Source organism: Loxodonta africana, chromosome 9, assembly GCF_030014295.1.
Source record: "Loxodonta africana isolate mLoxAfr1 chromosome 9, mLoxAfr1.hap2, whole genome shotgun sequence".
In the NCBI taxonomy this organism is placed as follows: Eukaryota; Metazoa; Chordata; class Mammalia; order Proboscidea; family Elephantidae; genus Loxodonta; species Loxodonta africana.
This window is the reverse complement of record NC_087350.1, coordinates 77,076,365-77,094,144: the sequence shown is the minus strand read 5'-3', so window position 1 is coordinate 77,094,144 and position 17,780 is coordinate 77,076,365. Positions and strand designations below refer to the sequence as shown.

Here is a 17,780-nt window from a genome sequence, read left to right as displayed (position 1 = left end):
TGTACCAATTTATAAGATTGTACAATTTGATATTGTACAAACAGAAAATGTATTTTCTTTTCAGAGACCTGTAGACTATTTACAACAATTTATCATATATCACATAAAGAAAATTTCAGAGTCCCAAAACCAAAAGTTTTACAAGTCACATCTCTGAATAAAATTTAACAAAATTGTAAATTAATAACAAACGTTTTAAAGAAAAGCCCTATACATTTAAATTACTTACAAATTTAAAAATCATTCTGCCAAACAACTCTTAAGAGAAAAATAAATTTCAATTGTAGATAATTTTTTAAATAAAGACGATGATAAAATTATTTGTAAAAATGTATATGAAATACTTCAAACTATTCTCAGAAAAAAGAATCCTAGTCTTCAGTGGTTTAAATTAAACACGAAAGATGGAAAATAAATGAACTAAGCTTTTGTTTAAAATCCAGAAAAACAACAGAATAAGAAAATAGGAGAAGGTATAAATAAATATTAAAATCACAATAAAGGTAAAGGAATAAAAAAAGATTAAATAGCCAATAATCTTCATCGGTAAATAAATCCAAAAGCTGGTCTTTGAACACAGCAATAAAGTAAACAAGGTTCTAACAAGTGAAATTAAGAAAGACGGCAATAACAGCAACAGGGTGGCTTTTGGATATTACCAAATCCCCACATAAAAACACACAACTAGTTTAGGGGGCATTGAGCTTATGTTAATGGTGGTGGAATGATTTGGAACAGAACAGTGAGAGTGGTTACACAACTGGAAGAATGTAATCATTTCACCGAATGCAGTATAGTGAATTAATTAAGGAGCCCTGGTGGCACAGTGGTTAATAGGTATGGTGCTAACCAAAAGGTCAGCAGTTGGAGTCCACCAGCTGCATCTTGGAAACCCTATGGGGCAGTTTTATACTCTGTCCTATACCATCGCTGTAAGTCGGAATCAACTCAATGGCAACAGGCGGGCCCTTTTAGCCATGATCTGGTAACTCCCACAAAATGATTGGGTGGGGCTATGAAAATAAGGTGATTGTGGCCCACCAAGGGGATTGGACAGCACGCTAATAGTGCAAATAAGGTGTATAGAACATTTTCAGAGGTGGGACTATGCAAATAATGTACATGGAACACTTGCAGAGGATTGGTCAGTTTTCCCACCCTGCTAGGCTTAAAGAGAGCCAAACCCAGAGGCTGGAGGGGATCTCACTACCATCAAGAAGAAGAGCCAGGAATGGGGTACATCCTTTGGACTCAGGGTCCCTGTGCTGAGAACCTCCTAGACCCAGAAGAGAGAGATTTGTAACACCTGAGCAAGCACGGCAGAGCCTAATAGCACCAACGTGAGTGGCAAGAACCGGGAGACTTGCGCAAGACAGTGTGGTGGGCTTGCCGGCCCACAAAGCAAGGTGAATAAAGTAGGCTTGCCAACCCACAGAGCGAGAAAGCTGAGCACCTTCCGGCAGGAGGCTTCCTGTCAGAGTGGGGTACCTTCAGACACTTACTGGCAGAGGGAAGATCTTTGTAACACTTGCCCAAGTGGGGGCAGAGGTGAGGCCAAGAGTGCAGGGCCCAGGCCAAAAGCAAAGGCCCAGCAGCAGCAGGCTGAGAAGAAACTGTCCTGATCAAAGAATTGTATCGTGAGTTGTTCCTATTACTTCGAAGTTGATTTGTAACCTGTTGCTTCCCTAATAAACCCCATATCATGAGTACGGTCTGTGAGTTCTGTGTGGTTGCTGCAACAAATTATCAAACCCAGCAAAGAAGTAGAGAATGCCATGGGGGTACAACTGGTGTCAAACTTGGTCAAAAATTTGGGGGGTGAAGGTATGTCTGATCTCCACCTCATAGGAATCAGCTGTGGGCTGATGCTGATCTCGATTCTCCTCTCTTCCCCTGAAGTTAGAGGAAGTCTGATGCCATTTTTACCCTGAATTATGCATGAAGAAATTGTTGAGTTGGTGTATGTTTTATTATGCATATTTGTACCACAATTCAAAAACAGCCACTAGATAGCAAAACCAAAAGTCTATGGAGAACATTTACAACAAAACTGGGTGACAAGGTGTCCGCATGAACCAACACTTAAATACAAGTGGGTGGGACAAACCACCAAGAGGCAAGACCTGCATCTTATTGGCACCTGTGCAAAAGAAAGCAGAAGACTGCAATGGCATGGATCGAGACAGGAGCTCCCCAAAGGAGCCAGCAGATTTTCACTAGAGAAGGCAACGGACCAATCTAAGAACCACAGCTGAAGCCAGAGGGGTTTTGCTTACTTTGATAGTGAATAAACATACAGGGGGACAAAAGGAGTGCGACAGTCTTGCCTCTATGAAATAGGAGAGATACACTGCAAAGGAAAACTTTCTCTACATTAAGATATTAAAAGTGTAGAAAAAGCATAAATATTTTTAATAAAAAACTAATTATGTAAATTGATCCAAGAAGAATTATAAAGTGGAGATTTTATTGATTGATTTCAATAGATTGATTTCCATTAATGACTTCCTTTAGATTGGGGCCAGGAGATCAAGGAAGTTTTCTTTTAAGAAGAAATATTTATGTCTAGGCATGTCATGGAAACCCTGGCGGCACAGTGGTTAAGTGCTGTGGCTACTAACCAAAGGGTTGGCAGTTTGAATCCACCAGGCGCTACTTGGAAACTCTATGGGGCAGTTCTACTCTGTTCTATAGGGTCGCTATGAGTCGGAATCAACTCGATGGCAGTGGGTTTGGTTTTTTGTTTTTTTTTTAGGCATGTCATCCAGTCCAGGTGAGTATGCTGAGGCACTAAAAGAACACACAGATGTGACTACAGAAACAAAGTCATTAATCCTGAAAAACGAAGGTAACAAGAAGATGGGAGACAAAAAAATATTGTTCTTGTTGTTGTTAGGTGCCGTAGTGTTGGTTCTGACTCATGGCAACCCTATGTACAACAGAACAAAACACTGCCTGGTCCTGCACCATCCTCACAGTTGTTGTTATGCTTAAGCACATTGTTGTAGCCTCTAGCCACTGTGTCAATCTATTGTGTTGAAGGTCTTCTAGTTTTTTGCTGGCCCTGTACTTTACTAAGCATGATGTCCTTCTCCAGGGACTGGTCCCTCCTGATAACATGGCCAAAGTATGTGAGAGAAAGTCTTGCCAATCTTGCTTCCAAGGAGCATTCTGGTTGTACTTCTTCCAAGATAGGTTCGTTTGTTCTTCCGGCAGTCCATGGTATAACCAACACCATAATTTGGGGGCATCAATTCTTCTCCAGTCTTCCTTATTCATTGTCCAGCTTTCACATGCATATGAGGCAAAAGAAAATACCATGGCCTGGGTCAGGCATACCTTAGTCCTCAAGGCGACATCTTTGCTTTTTAACACCTTAACAAGGTCTTTTGCAACAGACTTGCCCAACGCAATGTATTGTCTGATTTCTTGACTGCTGCTTCCCTGGGCGTTGATTACGATCCAAGAAAAATGAAATCCTTGACAACTTCAATCTTTTCTGCGTTTATCATGATGCTGCTTTTAGTCCAGCTGTGAGGATTTTTGTTTTCTTTATATTGGGTGCAATCCATATTGAAGGCTGTAGTCTTTGATCGTCATCAATAAGTGCTTCAAGTCCTCTTCACTTTCAGCGAGCAAGGTTTTGTCATCTGCATATCACAGGTTGTTAATGAGTCTTCCTCCAATGCTGATGCCATGTTCTTCTACATATAGTCCAGCTTCTTGGATTATTTGCTCAGCATACAGATTAAGTAAGGGTGGTAAAAGATACAACTGTGACATATACCTTTCCTAATTTTAAACCATGTAGTAGCCCCTTGTTCTGTTCGAACAGCTGACTCTTGGTCTAGGTACAGGTTCTGCATGAGCACAATTAAGTGTTCTGAAATTCCCATTCTTTGCAATGTTATCCATAATTTGTTATGATCCACACAGTTGAATGCCTTTGCATAGTCAATAAAACACAGATGAACATTTCTGGTATTCTCTGCTTCAAGCCAGGATCCATCTGACATCAGCAATGATATCACTTTTTCCATGTCCTCTGCTGAATCCAGCTTGAATTTCTGGCAGTTCTCTGTCAATGTACTGCTGCAATTGTTTTTGAATTATCTTCAGCAAAATTTTACTTGCATGTGATATTAATGATATTATTCCATAATTTCTACATTCTGTTGGCTCACCTTTCTTTGGAATGGGCACAAATATGATTTCTTTCAGTCAGTTGGACAGGTAGCTCTCTTCCAACTTTCCTGGCATAGACAAGTGAGCACTTCCAGTGTTACATCTGTTTGTTGAAATGTCTCATTTGGTATTCTGTCAGTTCCTAGAAACTTGTTTTTTCTCATTGCCTTCAGTGCAGCTTTCAAAAGTGGAGCAAATGTGGAAATTGGGAACTACAGACCAAAAAAATTAAAAGCTATTAGCTTTGGAAAACAAAATGGCTTTGCTATTCAGTGGAATTCACAAAGAATAGGTCAAGCATGGGAAGATAGTATGAAGGAAGCTAGCACAGGTACTCACCCTGCCGTCTCCATCCTTTCTTAAATCTACAAGATCACTCTGAATCTTTTAAAGATGTTGATGTTGTTAGTTGCTGTTGAGTCAGTTCTGACCCATGGCAATCCCATGTACAACACAATGAAACATTGCCTAGTCCTGCGCCATCTTCACGGTCATTGGTATGCTTGATTTCATTGCTGTGGTCACCGTGTACCTTAAGCGCCTTCCAACCTAGGGGGCTTCCAGCACTATATCGGACAATGTTCTATTATCTACAGGGTTTACATTGGCTGATTTTCAGAAATATATATTCAGGCCTTTCTTCCTAGCCTCTCCTAGTCTGAAAGCACTGCTGAAACCTGTTCACCATGGGTGATCCTGCTGGTATTTGAAATACCAGTGACATAGCTTCCAGCATTACAACACACAAGCCAACACGGCGTGACAAACTGACAGGCAAGTAGTGGTTTTTAGAGATGGATCCTCCTAATATATGTTGGTGAATTCGGGGACTTCAAAGCAACTTAGCATCAAAAATTCTTGTAGGCAGCTTCCATTTGTTGTCTGTATCTTCTCTCTGGCTGGAGAGAGTTTCAACTCTGTCCTTGGGAGGAAGAGGAAATTCCTTCCCAAGGACTCTGTTTCCACCAGAAACTTTCTGCCATGTTGCTAGCATTACTTACGTCATCTCCTACCTCATGGAAAAGTAGAAGGGAAAAGAAGCACGTGGCAGTGTAAGTCCTGCTGGGCTGAGTGAAAATCCCACAGTGGTCTTTCAATCCGTAGGTTCCTTTACTCCCTTACAGCTTTTGTCCTCTCTGCTTTGCTGCTTTTATTATTAAAATTTAAAACTTTCTTAACCAGCACTGTTTAATAGGAACATGACAGCCATGTATGTAGTTCTAAATTTTCTAATAGCAACATTTTAAAAAAAGTAAAAAGAAACAAGTAAATTTTAATATTTTTTATTTAACTTAATATAGCCAAAAATATCAATATTAATCAATATTTAAAAAAAAAAAAACTATTAGTGAAGTATTTTACATTCTTTTTTTTTTAAAACTAAGTCTTCAGACCCTGGTGTATATTCTACACTAACTGCACTTCTCAGTTTGGACTAGCCATATTTCAAGTGCTTAATAGCCAGCTGGGGCTAAGGGGTATTGTACAGTGTAGTTCTAAACTGTAACTTCATTTTATACCCTAGAAAACTCTAGAAGACAAATGTAGCAAGATTTTTAATAAAAGATATGAAATGGCTTCTTCAATACAATATCCTGAAGGTCTGGTTCATAGGAAAATGAGGGCCCTTCCACCAAGGTAAAGAAAAGTCCCCTGCTAGGTGGTGTGACTATAGACAGTGCCACCAGGTTGTACAACTCCAGGAGACACCACTCATGCAGCAGAGTCATGCACCCGTGGCAGTCTTGATTTCTTTTTTTAAGGCAGGCCGTCCTGAACAAAAAGCAGCCCCTATCTGCAGTGTCCTGCCGACAAGAAAACTCCCCAACATTCACAATATTGGACAATGTTATATTATCTATAGGGTTTTCACTGGCTGGTAATACATTGCAAGCGGCAGTCACAAAGCAACTATTACCCAGTTTATATATTAAGCCACCATCAGCTCACAAGACATATGTTTAAATTACTTTATCAGATTATGCATTCCATTTCACAGACTAGAACAACATGGCATGGCAATGTAGAGTTGACAAGTATTTTTCACATTCATTATTATACTTAATCCTAATACAATCGTGTATCATTGCTCTGAGGGAAAGGGAGAGGAAATCAGGACATTTGGATGGGAGGCAGCAGATCACTTGCGATCTCCTGATTATAATTAAACAACTGCAGTCTCAACCATCATTAATATAAAACCATTTCTGTTGTTTTACATAGACCAAAGTTCCCAAATTAGAGGAAAGAAAATGTTTGTTAGCTCATGAACACATGTTAACATAGGACAAGTCACCAATAGTTTTTTTTTCTCCTGCCAATGTTCAAACAATACAATTGCTAATGAAAGAAAAGGTTGGAAATAGGTGAAATCTCATTTTTAATAATATGAAGGTTAAAATCCTCCTTCAGGAAAAGTTGGCAATATTAGTCACAGTTCTTTTGACCCTCATTAAGCCTGTGGTTCTAAAGTATTTACTCTTGTGGGACAGGTAAGAGTGGAAAGCCTCTCCTGGATGCTCTGTTGGTGAGCTAGAAACACCTGTTTTCTCTCTGTCACCATTTCTCCATCAACTATTATTGGAGTGCTCAGACATTTTGACAAGAGTGTTATTTCAGTACGAAACCTTACAAAAGAGAGGAAGAGTATTTCAAAAAATATGATGAAAACATCTGAGGTCATTATGCTCCTCATTTCTTTGCACTGAGTTGATTTCCTTTTAGTATTTTGCTGTGCACACAAGAAATTATCATGTAGAAGAATTTCAAAAGCTCCCCTTTCCCCAGATGAAAAAATCTTCAAAAACAACTCTTTCTCTCAGTGGCTTGATTTGTTTTAAGAAAAACAGAATCGAATGTAAAATATTCAGTGTGAGAGCATCAGTCCTCTTTAAAACAATTTATATATAGCAGCTGTAGCACTCACACTTAAGAAGAAAGCCTAATCACTACCGGACAGCCACCCACTCTTAAAACAGCCGTCCTCACATTAGTAGATTGTGATGTCTGTGCTTTTTAGTAGAAATATCTGCACTTTTCCTTTGAGGCTCAGCATATCTGGCTGCATTCGCATTTATACACACACACACAAATAATTCTAATACATACCCTTTGAAGGTTCTATCATCTAAGGCCTATACAACAAACAACACATGTTGTTTAATCATGTATTCGAAACTAATTGGGCACATCAGCCCAAGGGCATGGACAGAAGGCAGGAGACAGAAAAACTGGATGAATGAAAATGGGAAGCCCAAGGTCGCAAAGGGGAGAGTGTTGGCACATCACAGTGTTGGCAAAAACAATAGGTGTATTGTTTAATGAAAAATTAATTTGCTCTGTAAACTTTCACCTAAAGCACAGTTATAAAAAATCACCTATATGAGACCAGTCAACAATTACTTTAAAGCAAAGATGAGACTGTAAGAGTGCAGGGAAACTAGATTAATGGAAATGTAACAACCAGAATGGAAGTAATGAGAATGTTCATGCATTGCGAAGAATGTAATCAATGTCACTGAACAATCTGTGTAGAAATTTTTGAATGGGAACCTAAATTGCGATGTAAACCTTCACCAAAAACATAATAAAATATTATTTAAAGAAAAGAAAAGAAAGGCACCACTGTCTAAAGCCTGAACAAGGAAGTAGTGAGGGATTGCCCAAAGAAAGCAGCCCAGAAGACCAGATAAATACCAGAGATCAGGACTAGCAATCTGTAGGAAAACCATGCCAGAAGGGGGAATACGAGTTGTTAAATTGGAGAGCAAAGCAGATAGATCAAGCCCCCCAAACTTGTTTCAGTAGATTGCCAAAATGGCATAAGTGGGAAGCCAGAAAAATGAACAGGGACACAAACAGAACAAAATAAGACGTCATCAAGGACTATGTGATTTAGTAATTTTTATATGGGAATTTGTAATCTGGTGAGCACAGCCAATCTGCCATTGTGCGCTTCAGGCATGGTTTAAACTGGGTTGGACTGAGGGCGAATCTTTTAGGGCAGTGCTTTTCAAACTTTAAAGTACATAGGTTCTCCCTAGGGATCCTGTTAAAATGCAGATTAAGACCATTCTCATTCAGTAGGCCTGAGGTTAGGTGGAGATTCCACAGGTCCAGCAAGTTCACAGGTGATATTGACACTTCTGGTTTAAGGGCCACATTTTAAGTAGCAAGGATTTAGAGGGCTGAATCTTATCATAGGTCAGCAATGACCTCAGTGGTAGCACCTTTTACTGTTTCCATCTTTGCTCTACAGAACGCTAATAGCTTAAAAACAATTTTTTTTGTTGTTAGTTTGCCTTTAATCGATGCTCTTTAAGAATTATACACAGCTTTTTTTTTTTTATAGAATGGGCCCAGCACTGTACTTGGACAATTGCCAGATTCTATGTCAGGCAAGAGATACTCTATGTCCTCCAGCAGATCAGATCTAGAGAAAAAGTAGAAGAACCCCTTTGAACTTCTCTCTTAGGAGTGACCTGGGCAACAAAGATGGCCAGACAAAGCCCAGATTAATGTTGAAAATGGCTTCAGAGAGTCAGGTCTTTACACTGGTTTGACTCTGAATTTCTGCTTAATAGCAATTCCAAGAAAAAGCAAAACAAACAACAACAACAAAATATGCCAGGAAGTCTAAGTTTAAACCTCCAAGCCCCATACCAACATCATCAAACCCAAGTTCATTTACCACCGATACTAACAAAACTAGTGATGCTGAAGTTGCCCTGCAATTTAAAAGAGTTTAGGAAAGTGCACAGGGTATCCAGTCCCCTCCCTCCTTTGTCAATGACCCACGAAGAGTAGCTGATTTATTTTACCATTTACTATGATCCAGGCACGATAATCAGCATTCTGCAAGCACTATCTTATTTAATCCTCACAGCAAACCTGCATGGTAGATATTGTTGTTATCCCATGTTATAGATGAGAACTTGAGTTTCAGAGAGGTGAAGTAACGTGTTACAAGTCATACAACTAGTAAGAAATAAAGCTGGATTACAAACCAAGAATGGCTTGAATTTTTTTATAATAAAAATTGTAAAAATTAAAAGGCTATTTAATTCTAAAGTCAAAACACAATTAAAAATGATCATAGCCGTATCTAGCCAAGCTACTTCACAGGGTGTTGTGAAGCTCCAATGAAATGATAAGAGATTTGAAATGTTTGGAAAACATTTGTAGCCAAAACCAGAGCCAGAAGAAAGAGGAAAATAGAAGAAAGCAAACAAAGGTACTTTGTAAACTATAGAGGATGAGTTCAGTTGTGATGTGATTTATTATCACTAGGTCCCAAGATTGTGGACCCAAGTCAAGGTTGCAACCATAAATCAATGCTTCTTCCAGCTTCAGAAGATAAAAGGACCTCTTTGAACTCTAAATTTGAACTTCTTTTGGCATGGTATCGCCCTGTGCTAATTTATATAAATGAAGTTTAATTGTAAGAAAGATTATTTCTTTGTCTCCAAGGAAATACCAATGGAATTCATTCTTTTTCGCTCTCCCCTACTTCCCAACCCCTCTCCCCCACTTCCCATTCCCCTCTTCCCCATTTCTCACCCACCCTACTTCCCACAGCTCCCCCCGCCACACAAAATTAGATCTAAGCCTGATGAGTGAGTACCTCAAAGCATTAACTTGTTCTTCTAACAGAAGCAAAAACTGATATAGGGAGTGAAGTAATAGATCCGAGGTCTAACAACTAGAGATTAGAAGAGCTAACATTTTAACCATCTGTTTGATACCATGCTGCTTCTTCTTTGAAGAGGAACTGGAAGCGAGATAGGTTCTACTTTCATTGATGGAAAAACATAATGTTTGTCATTTCATTCATCATTCAATACATGTTTATGGGAGCTAGACACTGTGTAAGTTCTGGGATCACAAAGATGAATGTGACATAGTCTTTACCCTCATAAAGCTAGAGTATAAGATTTTTTTCTCTGATAGACACTGTCTTGGCCACTTTGAGAATACAAAGTCAAGTCAGACTCAGTTCCTACTCTCAAGAAGCTTATTACCTAATGAGAGAGGCAAACATATAGGAAATTTAATTTTATCCTTGAGAACGGATAAAATTTTGATAGGGAAGGACAAGAGCTTTATGTTCCATTCTAATAAGTTTAGATTTTCTCTTGTAAGCAATGGAGAAGCACTGAACGTTGTTGATCATGAAAATGCAATAGTAAACGTAAGGGCTTAGGAATGATGGGTTAGAGAAAGGAGAGTTAGGAGACAGGAAAATCAGTGAATATAGTATCTAGATGGGAAGTCCTGGCATATAAAACTTCACCACTATAGAAAGTGGTATGAAGAAGCAAGTCCTGGACTTGGAGACATTTAGCTGGGAGGCAAGTGTGAGGGGGACTCAAAGAAGACAAGGATTTGGGACTTATTGTTGGGAAATACAGCAATTCTACAAACATAATATATTTAAGGAAGAAGACAATGGGTTTGCTTGTAAATGTGTAGATAGTTACATGGCTGTGGTGTAGACTCCTGGAAATGGAGAACCAAAGGTTGGACAGATTTTACAAACCTAGTCCAGAGTTGAGTGCCCTACCAGGAAAGTAGTGGTAAGTGGATAGGTGATTTTTCAAAGCATGTGCTGAGAAGTTGCAGGGGTTGGGGCTTTAAGCATTATACTATAACTGGGTTGCTATTCTTTGTTCCTTGTTTTAATTTTTATTATTCACTTTTTTCAATTATTAAGACAGCACACTATGTAGCTATGTCTTCAAAGTAGAATCATCTTCACATTCATTATTGAGAGCCCCCCTGAGACCTTTCAGACCAGGATTTTTTATTTTTGGAAATCCTTGCACTGGAATGGATTACTTTCTAGCAACAACAATAAAGCCAAAAAAGACTTCCTCTAATCTCCCACCCTGCTCCATCCACCTATCCACCTCCCAAATTCTACCTTAATGAAGGAAATTCCAGTCCTCTCTAGCAAAGAATCCCAGGCCTTGGCTATTGAGCTTCCATAGAAATAAAGTTGAATTTTTTTAAGTCAGAGTCCCTCCCACCATGGTTAAAGCTCATTCCCCCTTTACCAGGCCTAAATGAAAATAGCTGATCCTAATACAGCTCTTAAAGATTACTCAGACCTAAAGTCTCTGTCCCGGCAAGTCATGCTTTTTTCCAGGGAAGCTGTGATTTGCTCCTTTTATTCATTTCTTCATTAACATTCAGCATTTCTGAACACTCACTGTGTGCCAGGATCTGTACCACACTGTGACAGATACAAAGGGAATCAGACATGGTTTCTGTTGGAGTACCTTATCTTCTAATATGGAAATCATGCATTCAAATAACTATGAGAACAGGGAGAAAATGCTCAGAATCGTAAGAGAACTACATATAAAACGCAAAAGAAATTGAACAAGAAGAGATTACTTTCATATGGGAGAAAAGGAGACTTATCAGAGGCTTTGTGGAGAAAGTAGAACTTAAGTTAGGCATGGGAAGATAAGAAGGTGAACATGCAGACTTGGAGAGGCACAAAAATGGCCAGACTCCTGAGCCAAAACACAGGAGACACCAGACTAATTTGACCAAAGCTGAGGAGTTTTGAAAGCAGAGTGGAGCCACTGAAAGGTGATGTATTCCTGAGATCTGCTCTAGGGAGGGAAAACTCTATTTCTAGTCATACTCAGCATGGGCTCTGCACTAACCCACAAGTCTTTTTCTGCCATAGTCAGTCAACTGAGCCTGGAATCTGGAGGAAGATACATATGGGTTTTAATTTTAGTCCCAGAAGGGGACAAAAAAAAAAGGCTTAACAAGATGAGGGAGGACCAGGGTAGAAGGTTTACTTTTATATACCATGGCAGTACCCCTAAGGATTTATTTATACAGCTATACCAAGAGCGGGTTTGGATGAAGCATCATCTTTCAGAATGATGTCTTTCTTAGATTTTAGACTGTTACAACACATAGGAGAAATGTCAGTGCAGTCAGTTCAACAGAGAAATAAGTAAAGCTTCTTAAAAAGCAAATGTCAGAAAATGGTCATTTTACCCCACTCTTGTAAAACTGAGTAATATGTCTGTAAGTTTCACCCAATAGCATCCTCAACAACAGGACAATGAAATTAGGGAAGAGTCTGGCAACCAGACTAAAGACTCAGAGGGGGGAAAAGTCCCCAAAACAAATGTGTTGGAAAACCCACTTTGCTAGTCATGCCAGGTAAGCCCCACATGAACTACTGGGGATGTGTGACCCCTCCTTGTGTCATTTTGAAGAGAGTACACATAACAAACAGAAGTTTCCCTGGGAGAATTACAATTGGGCAATGGAATTTTGTTTTGTTTTGTTTGTTTAAAATGCTTTTTTTTTTTTTAATGTCCTTTATTTGCACGAAGGGTTCTTTTTGTGAAGATACTGGATTCATTCTCCATCACATGCAATTGGATCCATTCTTCATCTCTGTAGGCACAAAAGGGAAAGAGAACATTGATTTGGGCCAGAACTAAGGATAAACAGCTAATACCTTAAACTTGAGCACATTTGAAGGTGAATATTTGAAAACGCAGCCTAACTTATCTTAAAATATGGATCAAGAGTTCTTATAAAAGTAAATCGCCTACAGAAAACTAGACACGGCTGCTAGGAAAACAAAGTTGCATTTTCATTCAGCAACCACATCACAACCCTACCTGGGAAATACTGGCAACCCCTGTTGAAATTAACAGCCAAGCAAGGATAGCCTGAGTTATCCTTCCTCAGGGGCAACGAAACAGGGATGAACCAGTAGGACTTTTGTCGCATTTCCCACTAATTCAACTTCTCTAATGAAGAAGGCCCCCACGTGTCTGTCAGTTTGTCACACAGTGGGGGCTTGAGTGTTGCTGTGATGCTGGAAGCTATGCCACCGGTATTCAGATACCAGCAGGGTCACCCATGGAGGACAGGTTTCAGCTGAGCTTCCAGGCTAAGACAGACTAGGAAGAAGAACCCGGCAGTCTACTTCTGAAAAGTATTAGCCAGTGAAAAACTTATGAATAGTAGCGGAACATTGTCTGATACAGTGCTGGAAGATGAGCCTCCCAGGTTGCAAGGCACTCAAAAGATGACTGGGGAAGAGCTGCCTCCTCAAAGTAGAGTCAACCTTAATGACGTGGATGGAGTAAAGCTTTCAGGACCTTCATTTGCTGATGTGGCATGACTCAAAATGAGAAGAAACAGCTGCAAACATCCATTAATAATCGGAACCTGGGATGTACGAAGTATGAATCCAGAAAAATTAGAAATCATCAAAAATGAAATGGAACATGTAAACATCCATATCCTAGGCATTAGTGAACTGAAATGGACTGGTATTGGCTATTTTGAATCAGACAATCATACAGTCTACTATGCTGGGAATGACAACTTGAAGAGGAAAGGTGTTGCATTTGTTGTCAAAAAGAACATTTCAAGATCTATCCTGAAGTACAACACTGTCAGTGATAGGATAATATCCATAAACCTACAAGGAAGACCAGTTAATAGGACTATTATTCAAATATACACACCAACCACTAGGGCCAAAGATGAAGAAATACAGGATTTTTATCAGCTGCTGCAGTCTGAAATTGATCTAACATGCAATCAAGATGCATTGATAATTACTGGTGATTTTAATGTGAAAGCCAGAAACCAAGAAGAAGGATCAATAGTTGGAAAATATGGCCTTTGTGATAGAAACAATGCCGGGGATCGAATGACAGAATTTTGCAAGATCAACGACTTAATCGCAAATACCTTCTTTCACCAGCATAAACGGCAACTACACAAAAAAAAAAAAAATTTTTTTTTTTTTTACACACATGGACCTCACCAGATGGAACACACAGAAATCAAACTGACTACATCTGTGGAAAGAGACGATAGTAAAGCTCAATATCATCAGTCAGAACAAGGCCAGGAGCCGACTGTGGAACAGACCATCAATTGCTCATACACAAGTTCACGCTGAAACTGAAGAAAATCAGAGCAAGTCCGCGAGAGCCAAAACATGACTTGAGTATATCCCACCTGAATTTAGAGACCATCTGAAGAATAGATTTGACGCATTGAACACTGGTGACCGAAGACCGGACGAGTTGTGGCATAACATCAAGGACATCATCCATGAAGAAAGCAAGAGATCACTGAAAGGAGAGGAAAGAAAGACCAAGATGGATGTCAGAGGAGACTCTGAAACTTGCTCTTGAGCGTCAAGCAGCTAAAGCAAAAGGAAGAATCGATGTAGTAAAAGAACTGAACAGAAGATTTCAAAGGGTGGCTCAAGAAGACAAAGTAAAGTATTATAATGACATGTGCAAAGAGCTGGAAATGGAAGACCAAAAGGGAAGAACATGCTCAGTGTTTCTCAAGCTGAAAGAACTGAAGAAAAAATTCAAGATTCAAATTGCAATAGTGAAGGATTCCATGGGGAAAATATTAAAGGACTCAGGAAGCATCAAAAGAAGATGGAAGGAATGCACAGAGTCATTATACCAAAAAGAATTAGTCGATGCTCAACCATTTCAAGAGGTGGCATATGATCAGGAACCAATGGTACTGAAGGAAGAAGTCCAAGCTGCTCTGAAGGCATTGGCGAAAAACAAGGCTCCAGGAATTGATGGATTATCAACTTAGATGTTTCCACAAATGGATGCAGTGCTGGAGGTGCTCACTCATCTATGCCAAGAAATATGGAAGACAGCTTCCTGGCCAACTGACTGGAAGAGTTCCATATTTATGCCTATTCCCAAGAAAGGTCATCCAACTGAATGCGGAAATTATAGAACAATATCATTAATATCACACGCAAGCAAAATGCTGCTGAAGATCATTCAAAAACGGCTGCAGCAGTATATCAACAGGGAACTCCCAGAAATTCAGGCCAGTTTCAGAAGAGGATGTGGAAGCAGTGATACCATTGCTAATGTCAGATGGATCTTGGCTGAAAGCAGAGAATACCAGGATGTTTACCTGTGTTTTATTGACTATGCAAAGGTATTAGACTGTGTGGATCATAACAAATTATGGATAACACTGCAAAGAATGGGAATTCCAGAACACTTAATTGCGCTCATGAGGAACCTTTACATAGATCAAGAGGCCGTTGTTCAGACAGAACAAGGGGATATTGATTGGTTTAAAGTCAGGAAAGGTGTGTGCCGGTGTTTTATTCCTTCACCATACCTATTCAATCTGTATGCTGAGCAAATAATCCAAGAAGGTGGACTATATGAGGAAGAACGGGGCATCAGGATTGGAGGAAGACTCATTAACAACCTGCATTATGCAGATAACACAACCTTGCTTGCTGAAAGTGAAGAGGACTTGAAGCACTTATTAATGAAGATCAAAGACCACAGCCTTCAGTATGGATTGCGCCTCAACATAAAGAAAACAAAAACCCTCACAACTGGACCAATGAGCAACATCATGATAAACGGAGAAAAGACTGAAGTTGTCAAGGATTTCATTTTACTTGGATCCATAATCAACAGTCATGGAAGCAGCAGTCAAGAAATCAAAAGATGCATTGCTTTGGGTAAAACTACTGCAAAGGACCTCTTTAAAGTGTTGAAGAGCAAAGATGTCACCTTGAAGGCTAAGGTGCACCTGACCCAAAAGAAACCCAAGCCATGGTATTTTCAATCGCATCATATGCATGTGAAAGCTGAACAATGAATAAGGAAGATGGAAGAAGAATTGACGCCTTTGAATTGTAGAGTTGGTGAAGAATATTGAATATACCATGTACTACCAGAAGAATAAATTAATCTGTCTTGGGATAAGTACAGCCAGAATGCTCCTTAGAAGCAAGGATGGTGAGACTGCGTCTTACATACTTTGGACATGTTGTCAGGAGGGATCAGTCTCTGGAGAAGGACATCAAGCTTGGCAAAGTACAGGGTCAGTGGAAAAAAGGAAGACCCTCAATGAGGTGGATTGACACAGTGGCTGCAACAATGGGCTCAAGCATAACAACGATTGTAAGGATGGCGCAGGACTGGGCAGTGTTTCATTCTGTTGTGCATAGGGTTGCTATGAGTCAGAGCTGAGTCGACGGCACCTAAAGAACAACAACAACAATAAAGAAGAAGAAACCCTGGTGGTGGATAGTTAAGACAATTTTTAACTTTTTTGGAGTAAAGTATTAAACAAGGCTATACAAGGTGATACAGCTTATAAGCATTGGAATCTGTCTTTCTGTAGGAAAATGGACAGAAAATTTTTCCCCCCCCACAAACTGGCTGAGATGAAAAAAGGGAAAAGAAGCAGAATAAACATGTTCGGCTCCAGCAAAGATCATGATATGTGTTTTTTGTGTAAAAGCACTAGAAAAGAAGGGAACGAGGAACCACTATCAATTCCATAAGAGATCAGGAGGTATGTTTGAAATGCTAGCACACACATACATATCTCATACCCACACACACTTAGCAATTCAGCATTCTGAATGCCTAAGTACGACACAGCCACCCTGCTGTTTGTCCCAGTAAATGGACCTCTGTAATCTGGAAAACCATAGATCTCAACCCCAAAATATAATTGCGTAGAGGAGAAGGAGGCTCAGGAAAAAATGAAGAATAAGGAAATAATGATTTCTTAAAACTTTTTTTTCTAGATCATCTTAACTATGTCTTACTTTCCGTGCCTAATTGTGACTGCAATGAATGCTGCGTTGGCAGTGGCTGGTGCCAGACTTTATCTGCTGCCCGAGGCCAGCACTCACCTCTCCTCATTGAAAACCATTGGAGGATCAATTGTATATCAAGCCACTTTGAATGACAGAGTTCTAGTTATGAAGAAACTATAAAACTATCTCTCATAAGGAAATTTCCTGGCTTTTCTGGCACTAGGGAGTCTAGGTCCACAGGTCATCCCATCAGCAAAGCATAGCACTATCCCCATTTCGCTTTCTTGAATGTGCGCTGGAAGCTGGATGCCAGTCCTGTTTTTGTGGCGCTACAGGAAAGAAAGAGGAAATCCTCAAGAAAGCCCTGGCCATCTACTGAGACATCACTAAGACCTTATCTTTACCTTATATGGTGTTCTCATGCCACTCTATAGCAAGTGTCATTTTGATTAATAGTACTACATATTCCCTAGTTTACGTAATTACTTTGGACTGTTGTTTCCTCAAAGAGGAAAAATCAACTCAAACCGTCTGGTGGAGAATAATCTCATCAACTACTAAGGCTAGGACGTAACCACTTTTCATCCAGGAAGGTGTTAGAAGATGGCAGTCATGCTTTTGAATGAAGTCCCATCTATGGAACACAAATATATGTAGGTTCACCAAGAATAAGACAGACAACCCTCATCTACTTTTTCTAATACAGGAGAAAGCCACAGATAAAAGTATCCTCACTCAACATTGTATCTGACCAAGCATTTCATAACATACTTAGGCATCAAAATGAGAAATACAGATTGGATGATCAAATCACTATCCAAAGAGTCTTGTTTAATGTGCCAAAGTCAACCAGGAAGGAGATCTCCATTGATGTAAATGATCGTTTAACTAGCTTCAAGTTTTCCAAACAGTTCTTTCACACCCTACAAATGTGATATCACCCTGGAGGGATAGAGATTTATGTTTAAGGAAT

The 17,780-nt window shown here is 39.6% G+C and overlaps 1 long non-coding RNA gene across 1 annotated transcript in view; it reads right to left on the bottom strand.

Annotated features, from left to right (window-relative positions):
* Positions 1-10,153: 10,153 nt before the first annotated feature.
* Positions 10,154-17,780, bottom strand: part of LOC135232460 (uncharacterized) — a 77,266-nt gene continuing 69,639 nt past the window's right edge. Inside the window, exon 3 of the long non-coding RNA XR_010323057.1 lies at positions 10,154-12,615. This is a non-coding gene — a long non-coding RNA (uncharacterized LOC135232460). The remainder of the gene's footprint in view (positions 12,616-17,780) is intronic.